At 41.2% G+C, this 23,749-nt stretch overlaps 1 protein-coding gene across 33 annotated transcripts in view; it reads right to left on the bottom strand.

Moving 5' to 3' along the window:
• The window catches only part of MAGI1 (membrane associated guanylate kinase, WW and PDZ domain containing 1), a 679,422-nt gene that overhangs the window by 174,788 nt on the left and 480,885 nt on the right, over positions 1-23,749 (bottom strand). Inside the window, exon 1 of one of the 33 annotated variants that reach the window (XM_063661873.1) lies at positions 16,502-16,652. The exons of 31 other annotated variants lie outside the window; for them this stretch is intronic. The gene's annotated coding sequence lies outside the window, so the exon portion shown is untranslated. Of the gene's footprint in view, positions 1-16,501; positions 16,653-23,749 lie in introns of those variants that run through there. One more of the 33 variants, XM_063661875.1, reaches the window with a different exon arrangement.

Genomic DNA, 23,749 nt, shown 5'->3' with positions numbered 1-23,749 from the left:
ATAAAGACAAAAGGAGGTGTGGTCACTGACCCCAGGGGCTTCATAGTAACACTGCAATCTGCTCTTCTCATCACAGAATCAAATACTGAAGGAATAGATAAGTTGACGGTAACTTTTGCGTTGTGTTTACTTAGGAAGAAACTCAGACTGTACCCATAATTGTCATTTTTGGATCCATTTTTTAAACACACTGCAATCATTACTTTAGTGTTGTGACTATCACAAAATATGGACAACTTCCAAAATACAGTTTCAAAATGTCATTAAATACGTAATTATTGAAAAATTCCATCAGTGTACCATGATTGCCTCAAAATCACTTTCTAGAATTCAAAGACTTTCACTACCCTCTGAGGAAAGTGACATGTAGAATTCTACCAAAACCATGTAGAAAGCTATATACAGAGTTCTTTTAACAAGACCAAATATTCCCCCAATGAGGCAGCTTCTAAAAGATCTCCTCTATCAAAACATTCTCTGAGCATTAGAATCCATGTGGTTAAGACCATTTCTTAGTGGAGGCTTTAAAAATTCAACCTGCAAAGTCTCATGAAATCATCCCAAATATTACATCCATCCAATCCAAAATTCTCCACTACTAGGTAAGATCATTCATGAGAGCTTATATGGCTTACGTAAATTCTAGACTCAGAATGTTTTATAAAAAGCACAAGCACTAGCTTAGAAGTGGATTCTCTGGCCATACTCAAGACTGGAGATGACTGAAGCCTGACAGCTTGATTGCAAGCTTGTGAGACAGAGAACTAGCCAGAACTACCTAAGCCAGATTATGGATTCCTGTTCCTGGATTCCTGACCCTTAGAAACCTGGTGAGAGAATAAATGTTTGTTGTATGTTTGTGTGTGTGTATTTCTAAAGCATGATCACTGGCAGTCGTATTTCCAAATTATACACATACCGTAAGTGCAGGGCTCATGCCTGTAATCCCAGCACCTTAGGAGGCCAAGGTGGGAGGATCATTTGAGTCCAGGAATTTGAGACCAGCCTGGGCAAGATGGCAAAACCTCATCTCTACAAAAATAAATAAATAAATGAAAATTAGCCAGGCGTAGTGGGGCACACCTGTAGTCCCAGATACTCAGGAGGCTGAGGTGGAGGATTACTTGAGCCCAGGAGTTCAAGGCTGCAGTGAGCTGTGAATGTACTGCTGCACTCCAGCCTCGGTGAGAGAGTGAGACCCTGTCTCTAAAAAAGAAAAAAAGAGTGTGGGATTTGTAAAGAGAGAGATCAGAGTCCGAAACTAGCCCAAGCCATGTGACTTGGGCAAGTGTCTTAATAACTATTCCATGCCACAGTTCCCTGAGAGCTAATGTGACAAACAAATGAGATCAGGAAATGAGACCACAGTGCCTGGCATATACATATAGTAAGCACTCAATTCACATTGACTATGGTGTCAGTGAGAACACTGACGATGATGACAGGAGAGCACCAAGATTTGAACCCAGGTCTGGCTGCCTCCAAACTCAATCCCATTTCACTATTTCTTGTCCAGTTTTTTCATTCTTGGCCACCAATCCAGGGCATCACTAGGAGGTTTCAGCTCTGATTTCTAAGGCATGGACGCTGCCGAGCCTCTAGGGGGTGAGTTTGTTCAACCCCATCACCATGGTCGGTAATTTGTGCAACACAAAGGATAGAGATTGAATGGAGGGGAAGTGCCAACTCTCCATGTGGGGGACAAGGCACCATATGGCCTAGCAATTAGGAAGGAAGAAGACTGCCAAGGACAAAAATAACTCTGGCAGAATCCAACACGGCTGGTAGGAGAAGTCAGCCCAGGTCAGCTCCTTCTTGGTGGTGTTGTTCTTGTTCCCCAAAAGACTTTACTGACACTCCTTACCATGAATTTGAAAAAGATATGAAAGAGGAAAAGGAAGTCTGATGATAGTGGAGAGTTCTAATACCAGCTCATTAAAACAATTTTCCTTTTTCCTAAAAGCTTGGTGCACGAATAGCTCTTCAAAGGGAAGATGTGCTTCAAGAGAAGATTATTGTTAACTTTGAAGAAGCTTAACAACCTCACTCTCCTTGTCTCCAAAAGAAGGCAGGTGAACTAAATGAGATGGCTTGTCTCTTGCAGCTCTGAAATAAGCTGCTGACTCCAGTCAATAAGCCAGAGACAGCAACAGGAAGAGGAAGAAGGAAGCTGTATAGATTCAACCCTACCCATTTTCTATGAGTAAAGTTTGTGTTCAAGAAAAAGAACAGGGAACAAAGACTCAGTGAATTTCTGTAAGAATTCAGGCATGCTTCACACCAGGAAAACAACGAACACTGTACTCTTTCAAATCTAAAAAGCAACCCAAATGTTCAGTTTCTTTCTCTTCTAATGGAATGAAACTATCAATGGCATTCAAATACCATCACTCATTCAGCTGAAAGCTATTTTATGCATGTAACTACAAGCGGATGATTCAAAGGAAAAAATGTAAGGTTTTATTTGGCAAAATGAAAATTAATATTTCTTAAAATAGAGATCAGTTAGGTAACCTCTATCTTAATTATGACACTTCAATATTTTTTCTTGACAGCTTAAAGTCAAAATCACCCTTCATTGCTGCTTCTTTGGTTAAACAGCAGCTGAGGAAGCTGGCTTGAGTTTAAGGACCATGTTGAATTTTTTAAAATACACAGTAAGACACTAGAATAAACACCCACTTGGTGAGGTACTCACACCATGAGGGGCACATGGGAACTGAAAACAAATGGAGAAATCCAACTCATGCCTAAACTCCTGTTCACTTTGGGACCTTTACACACCATATGCAAAGGCAGCTGGCATGGACTGTGTTATTTACATTTACATGTTTTCCCTTGAACTTTAAGTTAGTACACACTGTTGATTCTGTGTCTGTTACATACATATATATTGACGTTTCACTATATATTTTTGTTGTTGTTCTAATCTTATCACCCCTACTAAGCTACAAGTTCTGTGAAGCCTAGATTCATCTTTGTATAATAACTCTTAGCATACTATAGATTCCTAGCTTCTAGAACTTCCCATATGGGAAGGTCTCAGGAAGCCTGTATGGGATAACATGAATGAAAATAAAAAGTGACCTGGATATAAACATATCTCTCTCCCTGAAATATTGCTAGAGTGTACCCTTCCTGGGCATTTGTACAAAAAAGATAATGAGCATTCTGGCTGGCTCCTTTGCAACAGTTATAAAGGCAAAAGGAATTAAAAAAGGATTCCAGGGTCTTTTCAAAGGAGCTAATAGGGTAGGGTGGGATTTATATTAGAAATGCACTGTTTCAGTCTATCTAGTCACTATTACCCATTTTCTGGCCACCAGTTCCCAGCTCCTGGGGTGCATGTGACCCTGAGCAAGCTAATCAGCATGATCCATTCTCTAGTCAAAGTGTTCACGGCTGGCCATATGACCCTGGTTAATCTAACCAGATTCAATTTTGGGACACTGGTTGTAACCATTGAGAAAAAGGAGAAAAAGAAATTCACTTTTCATGAAGGATGCTAAGCTTCAAGGATGGGACTCTAACACTGCTAGGACCAATCCTCTTCCCACCAGAGATAAGACTGAGAATGGCACCAATACAGCAGAGGGCAGAAGACAGATACAAGGACAGATTGCTAACATGTCTTGGGTACCCAGAGCCAGCCATGCCTGTAGGTAGTTTATCTTTGGATTTTTTCATTGGGTAAGCACATAAATTCTCTTTTCTGTTTGAGTTTGAATTCTTCTGGCTATGACAATGGAATGAATTTTAACAGAAGTGTTACGGGGGATTGCACAGGCTCATAAAACTCAAGTCCCTTACAATATATCCCGACCTATGCTGTCTAACCTCCTCTGCCATCATCCCTCATCCATTCTGTGAATTTCAGTTCTAAATGCACTCCACTATACACTGTCCGTGAATAGATCAAACACATTTATTCCAACATGCCTTTGCTCAAGCTATTACCTCTCCCTATAAGATCTTTCCTTCTTTCTCTGCCCAAGAAACTCCTATTGATACTACAAAGCCCATTTTTCTGTTGAAGCCATACCATTCATAAGCAGGAGCAAGCACTGCCTTCTCCATGTTCCCTTTCACTCCTTTCTCTGTGTTCCCTTTTGCATTTTCCCCATAATTTATGGCACCTTGTGGCATACGCCACATTGGTTCACTGTTATTTATTCTTGTGTTTCTCCCCAAACTATAACTTATTCATCTTTATATCCTCATAGTTTAATGTTCAATAAGTGAGAAGGAGGAAAGAATGGCAGTGGGGGAATGTTATGGTCATGCAGGGCAGAGAAGAAGGATGGACTCTGAACAAGAGTCTTCAGAACTTGGGTATACCTTGCAATAAAAACAATAATCAGGAAATCATTGCTGGATTAAAAATGACCTCCCAACTTTTCTCCTTCCACTGAAAAAATCACTAGATTTTTTAAGTGAATGCAAAGGAAACAACTGTTATTTAATAGTCAAATTAGGATCTCATGCTGTTCCCCAACCCCCTGAAAATTACACATTTAAAGAAACAGATTATGAAGATAATTATCTTTTAAATGTATCAAACACGGTGGCTCACACCTATAATCCCAACACTTTGGGAGGCCAAGGCAGTCAGATCACCTGAGGATAGGAGTTCAAGACCAGCCTGGCCAACATGGTGAAACCTCACCTCTACTAAAAAATAAAAAATTAATAAAAAAATAAAAATCAGCCAGTGTGGTGGTGGGTGCCTGTAATCCCAGCTACTTCGAAGGCTGAGGCAGGAGAATCGCTTGAACCCAGGAGGCAGAGGTTGCAGTTGGCTGAGATCACACCACTGCACTCCAGCCTGGGCAACAAGAGGAAAGCTCCATCTCAATAAAAAGTAAAGACATAAATAAAATAAATGTAAACAGTTATGTTTACAACACCCTCTGCCTTTTCCACTAACCTACAGGTTGGAGCATAAGGATAAAACCAGAAGATAGCATTACTGGGAACCAGAAAAACAATGGCCTCAAGACTTCTAAATTCTCAATATAAACAACAAAATACCACAGCTAAGAATAATGCTTTAAGTGGCATTGACTCAGGGGATATTCTCTGGCCAGATTAAAAGATACACACCATCCTTCCATGTGGTGATAAAAAACACTGATCTCTATTTACCTCCTTCTGTGTCATCCAAAAACATTTTTCTCATGTGTTCAGCATTTTCTAAAACAAGTAACTATGCAGAAATCAATTCCCTATAGTTAAATTTATACCAAGTTAGGCTGGCATTGAACTGCAATATTACCAAAGCTCTTAGAAATCTGGCAAATACAATATGAAGGATATCAAAAGAAGCTTGTAATTGAGCTGAAAAATTAATTATAGCCCCAATGTGATTCTCTTTAATCAGGAAGGTCCGCTAGATGCCATGCTCTCATCCAACCCTCAGAGCAACATTAATATCCACACCAGACGGACAGGAAGGGCAGCAGTCAGACCCAGAGCAGACTCGTTTCTCTGTTTGATCCTCAACATTTTTCTTTTATTAACTAAGACAAACATACCAACTATAGTCAAGCAGTCACACAAACCAACTACCATCAAACAGACACACATACCAACTGCCTACTCTCATCCAGAAACACATACTAACACCGGCAAAAAGAAACACATACCAACTACCATCACCCACAAACATGTACTAACTACCATCAAACAGACACACATACCAACTACCGTCAACCAGAAACATGTATCAACTACCATCAAACAGACACACATACCAACTACCATCAACCAGAAACACATACCAACTACCATCAAACAGACACACATACCAACTGCCTGCTCTCATCCAGAAACACATACTAACACCGGCAAACAGAAACACATACCAACTACCATCAACCACAAACATGTACTAACTACCATCAAACAGACACATATACCAACTACCGTCAACCAGAAACATGTATCAACTACCATCAAACAGACACACATACCAACTACCATCAACCAGAAACACATACCAACTACCATCAAACAGACACACATAGCAACTACCATCAAACAGAAACATATACCAAATACCGTCAAACAGACACATCTACCAACTACCGTCAAACAGGCACACATATCAACTACCATCGAACAGGCACATGTACAAACTACCATCAACTGGAAACACATACCAACTACTGTCGACCAGAAACATGTACCAACTACCAACAAACAGACATACACACCAACTACTGTGAAACAGAAACACGTATCAACTACCATCAAACAGAAACAAATACCAGCTACTGTCAACCAGAAACACATACCAACTACATCAAACAAACACACATACCAACTACTGTCAAACAGACACATACCAACTACCATCAAAAAGACATACACCAACTACTGTCAACCAGAAACACATACCAACTACTGTCAAAGAGAAAACCTCTTCTGCACAATATTGTCAAGCAACCATCTGAAATGGATACCGTGTTCTGGGACCAAGAACAAACAAAAAAGATGCCTGTGTCCTTTTAACCTGTATTCTCACTTGTGATCATGGCCAAAGCAGAAGTGCTCATTGAGGAGGGTGTAAGGAAATATACTTGGATCAAAAGCCTGGCCAGGCTTTCCACACTATTCCTAGACACAAAGGGAGCTGGCTTCCTGGGCACTCTAGCAGACTGTGGCAACTATTTAGCATATGAAGAGAGGCCTGTGCCTTTACCCACTTTCTGGAAACAAAAGCAGTCTGTCGTCAATATAAATACAGTTTACATACCAATGCTTTCTAATTAACCTTTCACCACAGTAGTTTTGACCACAAGTGCATTTTCCTTCTTAGCCTCAGGAACCTGGGAGAGGACTTAACCCTAGGCTTCTCAGTCGTTGCTAATGATAGGTTTCCAGGGGCTTCAAACAAAGTTTGGATTTCAGGATCAGCTCTGCCACTTGCTACCTGAACTCATGCAAGTAAGGTAACCTCTCTCACTTCCCCTACACTCACTTCCACAGAAAAGGCTTAAGAGCTTTCTCATAAGATCAATGGGAATATTAAACAACATATGGAAAGTGCTTAACACCAAGATAGGCTCAAAGGGAAAGTCACAAACCACATACAACAGCAACTTATGCTATAACAACTTATGCTATATGTTATGTTCAGTAACTTCTAAGCTAAAAGGAATATTCGAGATCAGTAATCACAACCAATAGGAGAGAGACTTCTTAGTTTACACATGCCTTCCTGGACTACTCTATCTAAAGTTACGTCAAACCCCTTTATTCTCTACCCCCCTCACCCTGCTTCATTATTTTACACAACAGCATCTATCACTTCCTGGCATTTTATATTTATTTTGGGTGTTTTTTTCTATATTCATGCTCTATAACGTAAGCTTGGTTGAACTCACTACTATATTCCCAGTGCCTAAAAAAGTGCCTGGCAAACAGAGACCCTCAATAAATACCTGCAGGATGGTAGAATGAATAAACATTTTAAAAATATAGGGGGCTATCAATTTTTACATTTGTTTTGAGAGTGGGTTGTATTTTATTAAAACGATTTTTGATACTGCAGGTTGCTTTACATCTAAAATGGACTTCTTATCTATTTATTCAAAAAATATATATTGGACAGAGCATTTCACAAAGTGGCTTGCCAGGTGCTAAGAAAGAGGTAATGATTCATCAGAGTCTGCCCTTAAAGAGGTTTTAGTTCATACACACTGGGTTGCATCCTCAATGCACAATCATTCTTCCTTCACTGGTAAGTGCCTCTCTCCCTTCTTCCACGTGGTGACTGCAAATGCAGCCATGTTGGTAAAATATAATAACCAGTCTGCTGTGAGAGAGGAAGGAAGCAGATGTGCTGGGAAAAGCAGCCAGGCTGAGAGAGGGATTCAGGGCTCCTCGTGGTGCAGCAAGCCCCAAGGCCCAACTGTTACTAAATCTGGATGGTGTATGTATCAAAAACAATTTTAAAAAAATAATCAGGCAAGACATAAAAAAGTTTGAAAAGATATATTCTTTCCAAAGGAAATCTATCCTAAAGAAAAAAACCTGAAATCTGAACATATATTAAAATACTGATTGCACAGAAATATAAACTACCATCAAAGAATACTATAAACATCTGTACGCAAATAAACTAGAAAATCTAGAAGAAATGGACAAATTCCTGGACACAAACACCCTCCCAAAACCAAATCAGGAAGAAGTCGAATCCCTGAATAGACCAATAAGAAGTTCTGAAATTGAGGCAATAATTAATAACCTACTAACCCAAAAAAAAGCCCAGGACCAGACAGATTCACAGCCAAATTCTAACAGAGGTACAAAGAGGAGCTGATACCATTCCTTCTGAAATTATTCCACACAACAGAAAAAGAGGGACTCCTCCCTAACTCATTTAATGAGGCCAGCATCATCCTGATACCAAAACCTGGCAGAGACAAAACAAAAAAAGAAAATTTCAGGTGAATATCCCTGATTAATATTGATGCGAAATCCTCAATAAAATACTGGCAAACCGAATCCAGCAGCACATCAAAAAGCTTACCCACCATGATCAAGTCAGCTTCATCCCTGGGATGCAAGTCTGGTTCAACGTACGCAAATCAATAAACGTAATCTATCACATAAACAGAACCAATGACAAAAACCACATGATTATCTCAATAGTTGCAGAAAAGGCCTTTGATAAAATTCCACACCCCTTCATACTAAAAATTCTCAAAAAACTAGGTACTGATGGAATGTATCTCAAAATAGTAAGAGCTATTTATGACAAACCCACAGCAAATATCATGTTGAATGGGCAAAAACTGGAAGCATTTCCTTTGGAACAAGACAGGGATGCCCTCTCTCACCACTCCTATTCAACATAGTGTTGGAAGTTCTGGCCAGGGCAATCAGGCAGGAGAAAGAAATAAAGGGTATTCAATTAGGAAAAGAAGAAGTCAAATTGTCCCTGTTTGCAGATGACATGATTGTATATTTAGAAAACCCCATCATCTCAGCCCAAAATCTCCTTAAGCTGATAAGCAACTTCAGCAAAATCTCAGGATATAAAATCAATGTGCAAAAATCACAAGCATTCCTATACACCAATAATAGACAAAGAGAGCCAAATAATGAGTGAACTCCCATTCACAATTGCTACTAAGAGAATAAAATACCTACGAATACAACTTACAAGGGATGTGAAGGAACTCTTCAAGGACAATTACAAGCCACTGCTCAAGGAAATAATTCAGGACACAAACAAATGGAAAAACATTCCATACTCATGGACAGGAAGAGTCAATATCATGAAAATGGCCATACTGTCCAAAGTAAGTTTTAGATTCAATGCTATCCCCATCAAGCTACCATTGACTTTCTTCACAGAATTAGAAAAAACTACTTTAAATTTCATATGGAACCAAAACAGTACAATCCTAAGCAAAAAGAACAAAGCTGGAGGCATGACACTACCTGACTTCAAACTATACTACAAGGCTATAGTAACCAAAACAGCATGGTACTGGTACCAAAACAGACACATAAACCAACGGAACAGAACAGAGGCCTCAGAAATAACACCACACATCTACAACCATATGACCTTTGACAAACCTGACAAAAACAAGCAATGGGGAAAGGACTCCCTATTTAATAAATGGCGCTGGGAAAACTGGCTAGCCATATGCAGAAACTGAAACTGGACCCCTTCCTCACACGTTATAAAAAAATTAACCCGAGATGGAGTAAAGACTTAAACATAAGACCTAAAACCATAAAACCCTAGAAGAAAAGCTAGGCAATACCATTCAGGACATAAGCATGGGCAAAGACTTCATGACTAAAACACCAAAAGCAATGGCAACAAAAGCCAAAATTGACAAATGGGATCTAATTAAACTAAAGAGCTTCTGCACAGCAAAAGAAACTACCATCAGAGTGAATAGGCACCCTACAGAATGGGAGAACATGTTTGCAATCTATCCATCTGCCAAAGGGCTAATATCCAGAATCTACAAGGAACTTAAACAAATTTACAAGAAAAAAAAACAAACAACCCCATCAAAAAGTAGGCAAAGGATATGAACAGACACTTCTCAAAAGAAGACATTTATGTGGCCAAGAAACATGAAAAAAGGCTCATCAATCACTGGTTATCAGAGAAATGCAAATCACAACCACAATGAGATACCATCTCACACCAGTTAGAATGGCGATCATTAAAAACTCAGGAAACAGCAGATGTTGGAGAGGATATAGAGAAATAGGAACATTTTTACACTGTTGGTGGGAGTATAAATTAGTTCAACCATTGTGGAAGACAATGTGGCAATTCCTCAAGGATCTAGAACCAGAAATACCACTTGACCCAGCAATCTCATTACTGGGTATATACCCAAAGGATTATAAATCATTCTGCTACAAAGATACATGCTCATGTATTTTTTACTGCAGCACGATTCACAATAGCAAAGACTTGGGACCAAACCAAATGCCCATCAATGATAGACTGGATAAAGAAAATGTGGCACACATATACCATGGAATACTATGCAGCCATAGAAGAGGATGAGTTCATGTCCTTTGCAGAGACATGGATGAAGCTAGAAACCATCATTCTTAGCAAACTAACACAGAAACAGAAAACCAAACACAGCATGTTCTCACTCATAAGTGGGAGTTGAACAATGAGAACACATGGACACGGAGAGAGGAACATCACACACTGGGGCCTGTTGGGGATGGGGGGGCTACAGGAGGGACAGCATTAGGAGAAATACCTAATGTAGATGACGGGTTGATGGGTGCAGCAAACTACCATGGCACGTGTATACCTATGTAACAAATCTGCACATTCTGAACGTGTATCCCAGAACTTACAAGTATGATAATAATAAAACACAGGAAGATGTTTATCACAGCTATTTAAAAAGGAAAAACCAATCATTTTAGACACAATAATGAATGAACATCTTTCTATTCTCATATGACAAGATACTATCGATTAAAGATATATTTGGAGGAAAATCAGATTATATAAGAAATAGTCATGATAATCATGTTAAACGAAAAAAGCAGGATAAAAAACTACATACACAGGATAATACCAATTATCTATGTCTCATGTGTATGAGTGTGTATATGTGTGTGAGTATATATGGGGAGAGGGGGAGGTGTAATAGACATAGAAGCAGATATATAAAGTAGATATATCCAGATATTCACCATGATTATTCCTGGATTATAAAATTAATGCACATTTTTCTTTTATTCTTGGTGCCTTTTGTATTTTTATATTTTACAAATTATAATAAATAATGACTACTTTATTTTAAAATGCTGTATTTTACCATAAAATACTACCCAATGACTTCTGGAAAGTTCTTCTGTTTGTAAACAACTAAATAGCAAATGCTTCCAAGACCATTAGGAACATACCTGTAGTTGTACTAGTTAACGTATCACTCAATGCAGCAGGGATAAAGCACACTGTGGGGAACTGGGGGATCTCAGAAAGAGGAGATTGCAAAGAACTTTTATAGGATTTGGGCATGTGTTGGGTAATTTTATGTGATTTGGGGGAGGGTTCAAAGAAGTAGAGCTTTGTTCTAGACTAGATGCTGTTAAGACATGGAGGTAATTCCATGATTGTGTTTCCTAATAAATCTTACCTAGCATGCAGAAAGAAGGAAGCAATGCTACAACTCTAATATTTAAAGAAGCAGCAGTCACTCATACCAGCCAGAATGGGAGGACGTGTGGTCATTTTTGTGGTTTGGACAATTTTCATGTTTTGTCTGTGTTAAGGCGTGATTACAAGGGGTCTCGTTTTTGTTCTGATCCATCACCGAGCCACGAGCAACCCCAATGCCTAACTGATAGCACCGGGCCAGTTCCCGAATAGCAAAGAATACATAAGCTGTCAGAAATATTCAGAAGCAGGTAGTATGATTAGGGTTATTTCTGAAAACAAACATAATGCAAACCTGATGGGGTTATTTTGTAGATTAAGTAATACATGTGAGTGTGATTTATAAATATAAACAGCCACATGCATGTTACCATGTTGCTAATATCTTCACCATCACTGTCATTTATATCAATCCCATCTAGTGCAGGAGGATCTATATCTTTGGAAAGGGGCGGGCTGCAACAGAAACTTATACATTAGTTTCAGTTTACCAAAATGGTTAGAGATGACGGAAATTAAGACCTAAATCTTAGAATGGACACATATGAAAACTTCAGACACAACTCTTAAAATACGCATCCCCTCATAATGTGTCACTTCTGACAAATCCATGAGAAAGCAAAAAATTTAACACCTATCCCAAAATATAGTAACTTAAAAGAAACTTGAGAAATGGAAATTGTGGGCAAAGGTGAAGTGGCATAATGTCAGCAACTTACTTTTGATGGTTCAGCCAAAGAAAGAGAGAGAGAGAGAGAGATGGCATACCAGTAACATGTGGTGTATATATGATATTAAAAACGTAACATTTTAAAAATGTATATACATGGAACTCCTGAGGGCTTCTTCCTGTATTCTCATGGGTCATTTCGCACTTTGGAGACTACTTCCTTAAAAGACCTAATTACAAGAGGTCAGAATAGTGGAGTTGTACATAAGATGTGTGTCAAAGGCCAGGAAGTACCCATAGTGAAGCAAAACTTCCTTACTTTCAGACAGGCCTTTATTGTGATGAAATTTTAAATTCTTAGATGACTCATATTCTAGCCATCTATTCATTCTTAAGTATCTACAGAGTTCCTAAGAAGGACCAAACTTGGTCTAAGGTGTCAGAGGTCCATGAAGACTTCTCCAGAGGCCTCCCTCATGAGCAATCTCTACAGGCAGGATGATGCACCATTTATTATATAGGAATTCCATCTAGTAGACACCCTTCCCCTCAAAAAAATGTGATGATCCCATCAAAAGCTTGCAGGTACTTAGCCATGGCGAGAAAATTAAACAGCCTGTATGTAGTAAAGGGGTCACAGAAAGGGCAGGTTATGCAGAATAAAAAATAAGACCAAACTCAGGGGAACCAGCTCCTCTGAACTTTTATTTTTAATTGGTACATAGGCATAATGGGGTATGATAAACAAACACACACACACACACACACTCAAACTATAAAAATAAATCTCCTCTGTCCCAACCCTAGCCTTCCAGTCCCTCCCCAGAAACAACCAATGTTTTCTATGCACACGCACAATTGCATATAAACATATATAAAAATCATAAACGGCCACTAACTATAGACCCTGTGAAATACTTTGCCTTGTCTCGTTGAACAATATTCACTCATTCATTTACTTTTCATTCAGCAATTATTCTAGGAACCACTAAAAAAGCAGTCAAAACAGACAAAACTCTTGCCCCCATGGAGGTGGTATCTCAATGGGCCATTCCATACAGCATATAAACAAAACGTCATTATTTCGATAAGTGCATATTCACTCCACTGTACATATGCTACAATGTACAGTCCTTTATGGATCGACACTCAGTTTGCTTTCTACTTTGCACATTCTTTTTTATAAACATTGGGCTTGCAGCATCCTCTTCTTTTATGAGCAAATATTTTGGCCAAACCCTGAACAACTGTTTAAAACACGTTCATCTATGTCAAGGTTGTATTTTGAAAATGCCTCATTCAATGACTTAGTTTTCACTTATCAACATCTATAAAACCACATTAGAGAAGATATTCATTCTAGAATTGTTTAACTAAGTTAAGATTCCAGTTGATTATTTGCAACAGTTTAGCAAATTACATTACAGTTTTTAACAGCCTATGAAGAAAGTAAATGTCATAGTCAATCCATTTTTTTTCCTTGCAACTGTTAGGTGTGGTGTTAATTCTCTCAGCTGGTTTTCAGACAGCTTTAAAATTAACTTTGAAGTTTCTCTAACCCTTAAAAAAAAAGTCAATGATTGCTTTGCCAAGAAAAACAGAGCCCTTACTGAACAAGTCAGAATTCACTAAGGTCTTATAATTTCAAATGTAAACCTTCTGGGCACTGTGTATGTGTATATATGTGTATTTACGTATGCATTTGTGTGTATGCATACATGTGAGGGTGCATGTACATGTACGTAAGCTAACATTCATAGAAGGTCTATGGTGCACTGCAGCTGAAGGAGTAATGCTGAACCACTGTTACATCAATCCATCTTACAAAATAAATACATAACCAGTACAAGAGTCCATGCCGACTTATAAAACAATAACCCCAACATTTCTTGAGCACCTAAAATGTGTGCCACGCTGTGTGCTGTTTTAAGTGCATCTCTTACGCAAAATCACTCAGTGTAAGGATAGGAAAGCTGACTCTTAACAGCAGCTTAGATGCTTTGCCACGTTAATTCAACCCCTAAGCGATAGAGCTGAATGTCAGCATAGACAGCCTCTGCTTTAAAATCTCTATAAAGGGTATGACACTACTGTAACTTCTAAATACATCTGATAATACCTGCTTATAAATTATGAGATGGCATTTTATATCTATTACCAGAGTATAAAATATCACGTAGGATTTATACAGGTTAACTTTTGATTTTTATAAATGTGGGATCCATGATTCAACCCACATCTATCTACTCCACAGCTGGGTATTCTTTTTTGTCACCTCAAGGTATCCCAGAACGAAACCATGGAGAAGTTGTACTGCCCACTTTCTGCAAAGAAACAGGGGTAAAAGTAGGAGCTCTGGAGGGCTACTGCCTAGATTCAAATCCGAGCACAGTCATATGGTAGCTGTGTGCACTGGACAAATCCCACTTCTGTTTATCTGTTTAGTGGGAATGATATTCTTGGTGGCTGAGTGTATTGAAGAGGAATATATATATAAAGAGCTGATAGCAGTGTTTGCCCTATATTTAGGTACTCCATACAGCTTGCAACTATGGTTATTTGCCCATATTCACTCCATAACAGAATTACAACCAGGTATGTTCTATCCCAGACTCAGGGCAGAGCCTGGAGTTCAAACATACCACATGTTGAGAAAAAAGGCCAACTATGAAGTTCATTGGGAGCTTAGAACAATGAAGAAAAGTTAAGAACAATGTTCAAATAAGGAGTAAATGAAGTAATTGAGGAACTCCAAAACTACCATCCCAGAGCTCCTCAAGCAAAGGTCTCCAATAACCTCCTGCAGCCCTGCAGCAATAACCTGCAATAACCAGCCCTGCAGACTGCAACCCATTCAGCCTGATGTGAATACACTTTGCTCTGGAGGAAGAAGCTCCGCTCATGGCAGACAGGCCTGATGGCCAGAAGTTACATTTCCTGTGAGTGAGCAGGGAAGCCATGGAAACTAGAGCCATGGGGTACTGGGGGCATCCCAGGTGAAATGAGGCTCTCACCACCTCAGAGGAGCCTTCTGCCCACAGATGAAGCATCCCAATGAGGGACAAGAGGGGCAGCTGGCACACAGCTCGCAAGAAGGCCTAGGCACCCTACCATCCCCTCTCCCTGTACTGGGGACCACCAGAGGCTCAGGGCCAGGGGAGAAAAGTGGCTTTACAATAAGGCTCTGCACAAAAGGGCCTCCCTTTTCAATTCCTCTCCATTTTCTCCAGCTGAGCCCAGCTTTATGCAAACAACACTCTTTTTTTTTTTTTTTTTTTTGAGACAGAGTCTCTCCCTCTCGCCCAGGCCGGAGTGCAGTGGCGCGATCTCAGCTCACTGCAACCTCTGCCTCCCAGGTTCAAGCTATTCTCCTGCCTCAGCCTCCCTAGCAGCTGGGATGACAGGCATGCGCCACCACGCCCGGCTAATTTTCGTATTTTGAATAGAGACGGGGTTTCACCATGTTGGCCAGGCTAGTCTCGAACTCCTGACCTCAAGTGATCCGCCCAACTCGGTCTCCTAAAGTACTGGGATTACAGGTGTGAGCCACCACGCCCGGTTGCAAACAACACTCTTAAGATCAAAATGCAGGCTACTGGAGGGGTGGGGTGAGCCAACAGTTCATTAAGTGGCAGCAGGCCAGGGAAGCGTGGACGGCGGGAACGGGAGGCAGCAAGGGGGAAGGGAACTTGGCTCTCAACCCACTGGAGCCAAACTAAACTGTACTCCAAGGGACCCCGGCCCCAGGCGGAGCGAGCCTGCGGCTGATGGGCCGCCCGCGTCTCCTTGCACCTGCCCTGGCGCCGCAGCCAACGCGGCCCCCGCGCTGGCCCTGCGCTCTGCGGCGCGGGCCGAGATGCTCGCCGAAGAAATATGGCTGGCTGGAGCCTCCGAGCTGCGAGCGCCGGGAGCGGGAGGGACGCGACCGCCAGCCCGGGGAGGCGGGACGGGGGAACTTGAACGCCCGGACGGGCGGCAAGTGCAGCGCGTTCCAGCCGCTCCCCGGCGCGGCCACTTCCTCGCCTTCTCCTTCCTTCCCTTTCCTCCCTCTTTCCGTCTTCCCTCTTCCTCATTCCCGCCCAGCCTCCTTCCTCCCTTCCTAACCCCCTCCCCTCCCCTCTTCCTGCTGTCACTTCCAAACCCAAGGACAAAACCGTTACCTGCGGGCCCGGAGCGGCCCCGAGATTCGCCTCGGTCACTGCCGGAGCCCAGGCGCGCGCTCGGTGGCCGCCCGCCTCATCCCCGCGCGTCTCAGCGGGCCCGGCGGCAGCTGCTCCTTTTATGGGGCTTGCAGGCAGTAGGCTCGGCCAGGGTGTCCCCAGCCCGCTCGGGCGGCAGCGGCGTCAATGCGCGCTATTCACACTCCGGGCTGCGGCTGGTACCCCTCTACACGCCCCCCGGGAGTGCGCGACTGCCTGCCCGCCCCCATCCACAGGGCCTTGGACGGGGGTGGGGGTGGGGGACGGGGACAAATATGGCTTTCAGGGCACCCACTAGGGGAAGGGAGTCACATGGTTCTGGCCCTGGGTAGCCAGGGTAAGAGGGGCCCATCAAGAGCTGCTACCACCTTGAAATGAATAGGGAGGTGCCGGTCAAACACTGGAGTGTGGGGGTTGACTTCGAAATACAGCAGGAAGAAAGCTGAACCTTTCATTATCATCATCATCATCACTATTTTACTTATGATTATCGTTAAATAGCATCTGCCATTTTATTAAGTGATTACTATGAGCCAAAAAATTCTCTTCTGGTACAGAACATTTTAAAAGCCTGAGTGTTCTGGTCCACCACCTGGCACTTTGGTTAATACAGACAGAATCACATCTTCCCTCTTCTCAGTGGAAACCTCTGCTGGCCCCATTCCATAGAAGAAAAGCTACCCACATTAGCTCTGCATTCAAGGGCCCTTAAGTTTCTATCCTGACCCTACTCTTTAGCCTCAAATCTGATGCATCTCACCCTCAAGAAACCCCAGGAGGGGGTTAAGTATTTGTCTTTTTATTAAAGATCAGAAAGGCAAAGCTCGGCGAGGTTAAGTAATTGCCAAAGGTCACTCAGCTAAGAAATGCTGGAGCAATGCCCCAGGTCAGTCCAAGTTCAAAGTCCTGGATCTTGGTCTCTCCATGCTACCGTTTTTAGTAAACTTCTAAGGCCAAGAGGGCATCACACACCCTTTTGAGTTCTGGATATCTCACCTCTTCACTGGCAAGAATAAAACTTGAAAGAAATTGGACTCCCTAGGCCAAGAAGAAAATCCCAGAGAGCCCTGTTTGAACCTGTCACCTCTGGGCAGCTCTTCTTTTTATTCATATACAATTTTAGTTTTAGTTTCAGGTGGACCACAGCAATAGTGATGGGAAATAATCAATTTGACTAAACTGGGATTGGCCCCCAGCATGCTCACATCACTGCCTGGAATGGCAAGAAGAAGTGGAATTCCCAAGGCTAAGCACCATAGCTCATGCTTACAATCCCAGCAATTTGGGAGGCCAAGACAGGAGGATCACTTAAGCCCCCAAGTTTGTGACCAGCTTTGACAACAGAGGGAGACCCCATGTCTACACACACAAAAAAATACAAAAATTAGCTGGGCGTGGTGGCATGTACCTGTAGTCCCAGCTACTTGGGAGGCTGACGTGAGAGGACTGCATGGGCCTAGGAGTCTGAGGCCGCACTGAGCTGTGATTGTGCCACTACACTCCAGCCTGGGCAATAGAGACCCTGTCTTAAAAAAAAAAAAAAAAGGAAATGGAATTCCCAATGATAGGTTTGGCTCTGTGTCCCCACCCAAATCTCATCTGGAATTGTAATCCCCACGTGTCCAGGGAGGGACCTGTAATCCCCATGTGTGAAAGGAGAGAGGTAACTGGATCATGGGGGTGGTTTCTGCCATGCTGTTCTGATGATGGTGAGTTCTCAGGAGATCTAACAGTTTTACAAGGGACTCTTCTCCCTTTGCCTGCTTCTCTTTCCTGCTGACTTGTTAAGGTGCCTGCTTCCCCTTCTGCCATGATTCTAAGTTTCCTGAGGACTCCCCAGCCATGAGGAACTGTGAGTCAATTAAACCACTTTGCTTTTTTTTTTTTTTATTTTTTGAGACAGAGTCTCACACGTTCACCCAGGCTGGGGTGCAGTCGCACGATCTTGGCTCACTGTAGCCTCTGCCTCCTGGGTTCAAGCGATTCTCATGCCTCAGCTCCCCGAGTGGCTGGGATCACAGGCACGCACCACCGCGCCCGGCTAATTTTTTCTGTTTTTAGTAGAGACGGGTTTTCACTGTGTTAGCCAGGATGGTCTTGATCTCCTGACCTTGTGATCCGCCCGCCTCAGCCTCCCAAAGTGCTGGGATTACAGGCGTGAGCCACCGCGCCCAGCCCACTTTCCTTTATAAATTACCCAGTCTCAGGGAAGTTTACAGCAGTGTGAAAATGGACTAACACACCCAAGAAGAAAGCCAAAAGCAATTATTTGTTATACTTCACATAATACTAGAATGATTTTTCCATGTGACTTACAGAAGCAGAAGACTATACAATCCACACTAAGCATCTGAAACAGACCTTCCTTCACAAGTGTGGAAATGCATAAATGCATTAGCTAAGAGAGTGAGTAACATCACATTTACTCTTGTCTCTTTTTAAAGCAGACACAGAGGAGTAATTTGACATGAGAGGTTCCCCAAAGCAAAGCTGGTACAATTTCCCTGTGTGGGGCTTATCAGAGGACTAGATAAGCCTTATGCTGATAAGAGGCAGAAAAGGAATGTGTAAGTTGCTAACTCCAAAGCGGGGGAGGCGGTAAGGCATTCCTGTCAGAGTGAAAGTGATTTTCAATTTCAAATAATTATATTAGGTCATTCATTGTGTGGAATGGAGTGTCTGTAGTACACGGCATTCCTGCTGAAAGGGTTCTCAAAGGCTGAGTGTTAGGAGGAAGAAAGCCTGTAATTAGAAGCCCTGGAGCACCCACCCTCTCTGATGAAGAGGATTGGAATACAGCCTGTCCAGGTAATAGGCCTCAGCTCAGGAGTGTGTGTACGTGTGTGTGTGTGTGTGTCCCTGTTCCAATTTCCCAACATGAACATCTAATTATGCCAAATCTTATAAGCTTCAGGGGAGTGGGAAAATGTGAATTAAAAGCAAACAGTGATTTAGAGAAAAAAGGTATTTGAACCCATTTCCAAAAGAAGCTTGCATTTAATACAGGGGTAAAAGAGTGGCTTATCCTTTGAAGCAGCCAGCAAAATTCCTAACCACTCTTGGATTCTGAGCTACACAACTTGCTAGTTTCATTTGCACTCATGATAGATTTTCTTAGAAGCCCTCTCAAGACTATGGATAAATGCAACTGGGGACAAGAAAATGAGGGCTTCATGGTGATGTCACCATTCTTTTGTCTGTCTCCACTCATATAGATGAAAATGGGCCTCCTTTGAGCAAATCTAGCTTTTCTTGGGGCCCTGATCCTATGAATTACTTACTTCGGGAAGGGCCTGTGAAAACTGAAATTTGTATCTGCCTATAGAGGGAAGTTTAGGAAATCTAACTTAATTCATTCCACAGCCACTCTTGACACGACATATGAACCTTCAACCAGATGCATGTGTTATGCCTTGGTTTAATTATGAGATGAATTCATAGATTTTGTGTAATATCCGGATTAACTTATGTCTCCTGTTCACAGATGGTAAACGTAAAATTTCTCCAGGAGAGGGAATTAAATCCTCCCGCAACTTGAGGTTTTTGCTGATCTGTTCAGTGGGGTAATACATCTAAGGGATGTTTAGTCCCCACTTCAAACATAAATAGCTATTCCTGATACTCAGATGAAAAAGAAAAAAAGATGCCTTAATTATAACTTCACTCAACTGCATTAATACCATTCTATTTAAAATAACAATACTGAGTTGTTGGGTTTTTTTTTTTTTTTGAGCCCCTGAAGATGGATGGAAAAATTAAGTCTGATTTAATCTATCAGCTATGCACGGTATAACAATATTAAGTCATACATTTGGAGTGTAAGTAGCTAGAGGCAGTTTCTACATAAAACTCACTTGGCCACCCAGAACTTATATTCTCTGTGGTAGGTATGAGTCTTGTCCTACATTTTGGTCATGTTTATTTATTTTTTAAGTGTAAAAAGTATTGCCCTAACATTAAACAGAATGAATTCAGTTTGGCTTTGAAAAAAAAATTTTTTTAATATAACATCCTTTCTCCTTTATTCACTCAACACATTTTTTAAAAGCACTTCATATGTGCTGCATTGTTCTAGACAACGGAGATGTCTAGAACAGGCATGGTGATGATATACCTGTGCCTGACCAGAATCCTGACATCAGTGTTGCAAGTGTATATAGCGTGCACTATAATTATCAGCCCTAATAATAGTAGTGCAAGGGGACATACTAAGACGAATGAATAAGCGTCCAAAAGTTTTTCCCTGGTTTTAGGATATGCTATGTATTTTCTCCATGGACTTTCTAATTGTTTTTTAATGCGAGTAAGGTTACAAATGGACAGCAATTAACTATGTTTAGACCTTGGACTCTGAAGTCTGTCTGTCCTGGGTGGGTATCCCCATGATCCATATTCACTTGCGCTAATTCTCAGTTTTGCTAATTTTCATTATCTCTATTACAAAATACAAATGAAGAAACTGAGAATACTTTCCTCGAGGTAATGTTACAAAATTAAATGAGACAATATAGGCAAATCATTTGGACTACAGTAGTGTTGCTCACCCTTTTCTTCATTATTGCTCTAAGCAATGAGCTTTTTAAGATTTTTTTCTCCTAATCAACCCCTGCTTTCCAGTGAAATTGTAATACCACAGATATACTGTATATCTGTTTAGGTATTGTAGGTAGATCTGTACTTTCTACATAAAAAGGGTAAGTTTTGTTTCACTCCCTAAGAACCCGTATTCACCTGCCTTAGGAGAGACATCACTTCCCTTTGAGAAGGCATGGTCAAGAGTCACTTTGGAAACTATGTGATACAGAGTCATGCAGTGCTTGCTAAATCTTAGCAAATATAACAGTAATAATCATCAAAATAAATATATGATTCTATATCCCTAGACTAGAGAAGATCTGAGTAAAGTCTGGGAAAAGATGACAAGAGGCACATCAGCTCTGACACCCAGGAAACCAAAGCCTGAATCCAACAACAAAGAGTCTGTTAGAGGCTGGGGTTGAGCATAAACCAAGAAGACCTTCTTACTTTCTTACCGATGGGAAAAAGAGAAGACGCAAAGCATCAGGGCAGCTGGACAAGGGTGATCACATCTCTTAACGAGTCAGCTAAGATTACCCATCATTTACACATGCAAAGAAGAAGCAACACAACACCAAACTGTTCCAGAATAGATACTTTTAGGCACAGTTCATTTTGCCTGAAAAATCCTCTTTCTACCCTTCTGTCCATCCAAGTCTCATACCTACATCAAACCCACCAAAGGTCCCACTTCCTTCATGAAATCTTTCTAGCACAAAGAAACTCAGTCGTCAGACAACCCTGATTTAAATTGAAGGGCATTCTACGGAATAACTAACCAGAACATTTCTTCAAAAGTGTCAACATCATGAAAGAAAAGGCAAGACTAAGGAACTGTCTCCATTGGAGACATGACAAAGATATGCAACGTGAGACACTGGATTGGATCCTGCAACACAAAAAGGACATTAGTGGAGGGGAAAATGGTGAACTCCAAATAGTCATCATGGTTTAGGTAATAGTACTGTACGTTTTAATAGTACATGGTTTAGTTAATAGCCAATGTTAATTTCCTGATTTTGATCATGATACCATGGTTATGTAAGATGTCAACATTAGGGAAAGCTGAGAAGAGAATAAATGGGAACGCTCCATACAATTTTTGCAACTTTTCTCTAAGTCTAAATTATTTCAAAATTAAAAGGTTTTTTTAAATGGTGATTTACTCATTCAATTTTTTCAGCAAAAGTATTTTAAAGGCCTACTCATGCTAGGCCCTTCCAGAGGCTTGGGAATCAGCTATGAACAAAACAACACAATAATCCCTAATATCATGGTTAACATAGTATTCTCGGGATTCCTTTCTGCCTCAGAATAGCTATGAGGCCATGCTTTATAAGTCTTATCCTGTCCATTACTGCCATGTCAAATTCATCTGCTCTTGTCATATCTCCTCACATTAGGGACAGGGTATGGCTCCTGTTCTCTGCCTTTCGTTCATGGGAGTGGATGGGGAGGTGAGCTCCTATGTCCACTGCCTGGTATGTAGCACATGCCTAGAGCACTGCTTGAACATAGTAGATCTTTGATAGGTGAGAGGTGGTGCCATTTAAAAAAATATGAACACCCAGCCTGGTATGGTGGCTCATGCCTGTAATCTCAGCAATTTGCAAGGCCAAGGCTGGAGGAACGCTTGAGCCAAGGTCAAGACCAGGCTGGGCAACAAGGTGAGACCCCATCTCTACAAAAAAATAAAAGAAAATTGCCAGGCATAGTGATGCATGCCTGTAGTTCCAGCTACTTGGGAGGCTGAGGCAGGAGAATCGCTTGAGCCCAGAGGTTGAGGCCACAGTGAGCCATGTTCATGCCACTGCACACCAGTCTGACAGAGCAAGACCCTGTCTCAAAACAAAACAAACAAACAAAAAACCAAACGCCCTTGATACAGAGCCTGATGCAAAATAGGCATTCACTTAACATGTTTCTTGCCTAGAATGTAAGAATGATCAGCTGTTGGTCTCTGCGGACTCTCAAATGTTATAATTTTATGACACGTCATGCTTGATTCTTTGACAAATAAGAATGTATGTGTGTTTGTGTGTGTGTGATAGGGAGAGATTGTATGAGAGGGAGTTAGTGAATTAGTTGGGAAGTAGTGGAACGGAGAAATAGAGACCTGAACTAGTACATCCCAATGGACCTTAACACTTCAAAAACATAAGCTGGTACTTAAAAGATTGTATCTTCTCACTTTGAAAGACAAGAATGATCATCAAAAGAGAAACACCAAGAAATCTCTGATGTACTTTTCCAGACATTAGCTACTTCCACAAATTAAAATTAAAAACCAAATTTGTCATATGGCTTTAAAAATGCAACACGCTTTTGTCACTTAGACTAGAATTACATTTTTCTTGGAAACACCTCCCTGCTGGTCCCCATGCCCTGAACCACCTGAGACATTTACTCACTACATATAGTGATGTCTCTAATTTCGAGATCAGTTCTGTAATGTATTTCATAAGCCTGGTCCGCTTTCAGAGTTCTCATTATCAGTGAATGTCATTTGCATCCATCTCATTATAAAAGCCAAGGCCTGAGAATTCATCCTGGACAACTCTCTTTACTTTGTCTTTAAATTCTGACAATTTTCCTCCTAAATATATTTCATGCATTCACTACAATTTCTCC

This window comes from Pongo pygmaeus, chromosome 2 (assembly GCF_028885625.2).
Source record: "Pongo pygmaeus isolate AG05252 chromosome 2, NHGRI_mPonPyg2-v2.0_pri, whole genome shotgun sequence".
Taxonomy (NCBI): domain Eukaryota; kingdom Metazoa; phylum Chordata; class Mammalia; order Primates; family Hominidae; genus Pongo; species Pongo pygmaeus.
The sequence above is the reverse complement of the archived record's forward strand: the minus strand, read 5'-3'. Positions and strand labels throughout refer to the sequence as shown.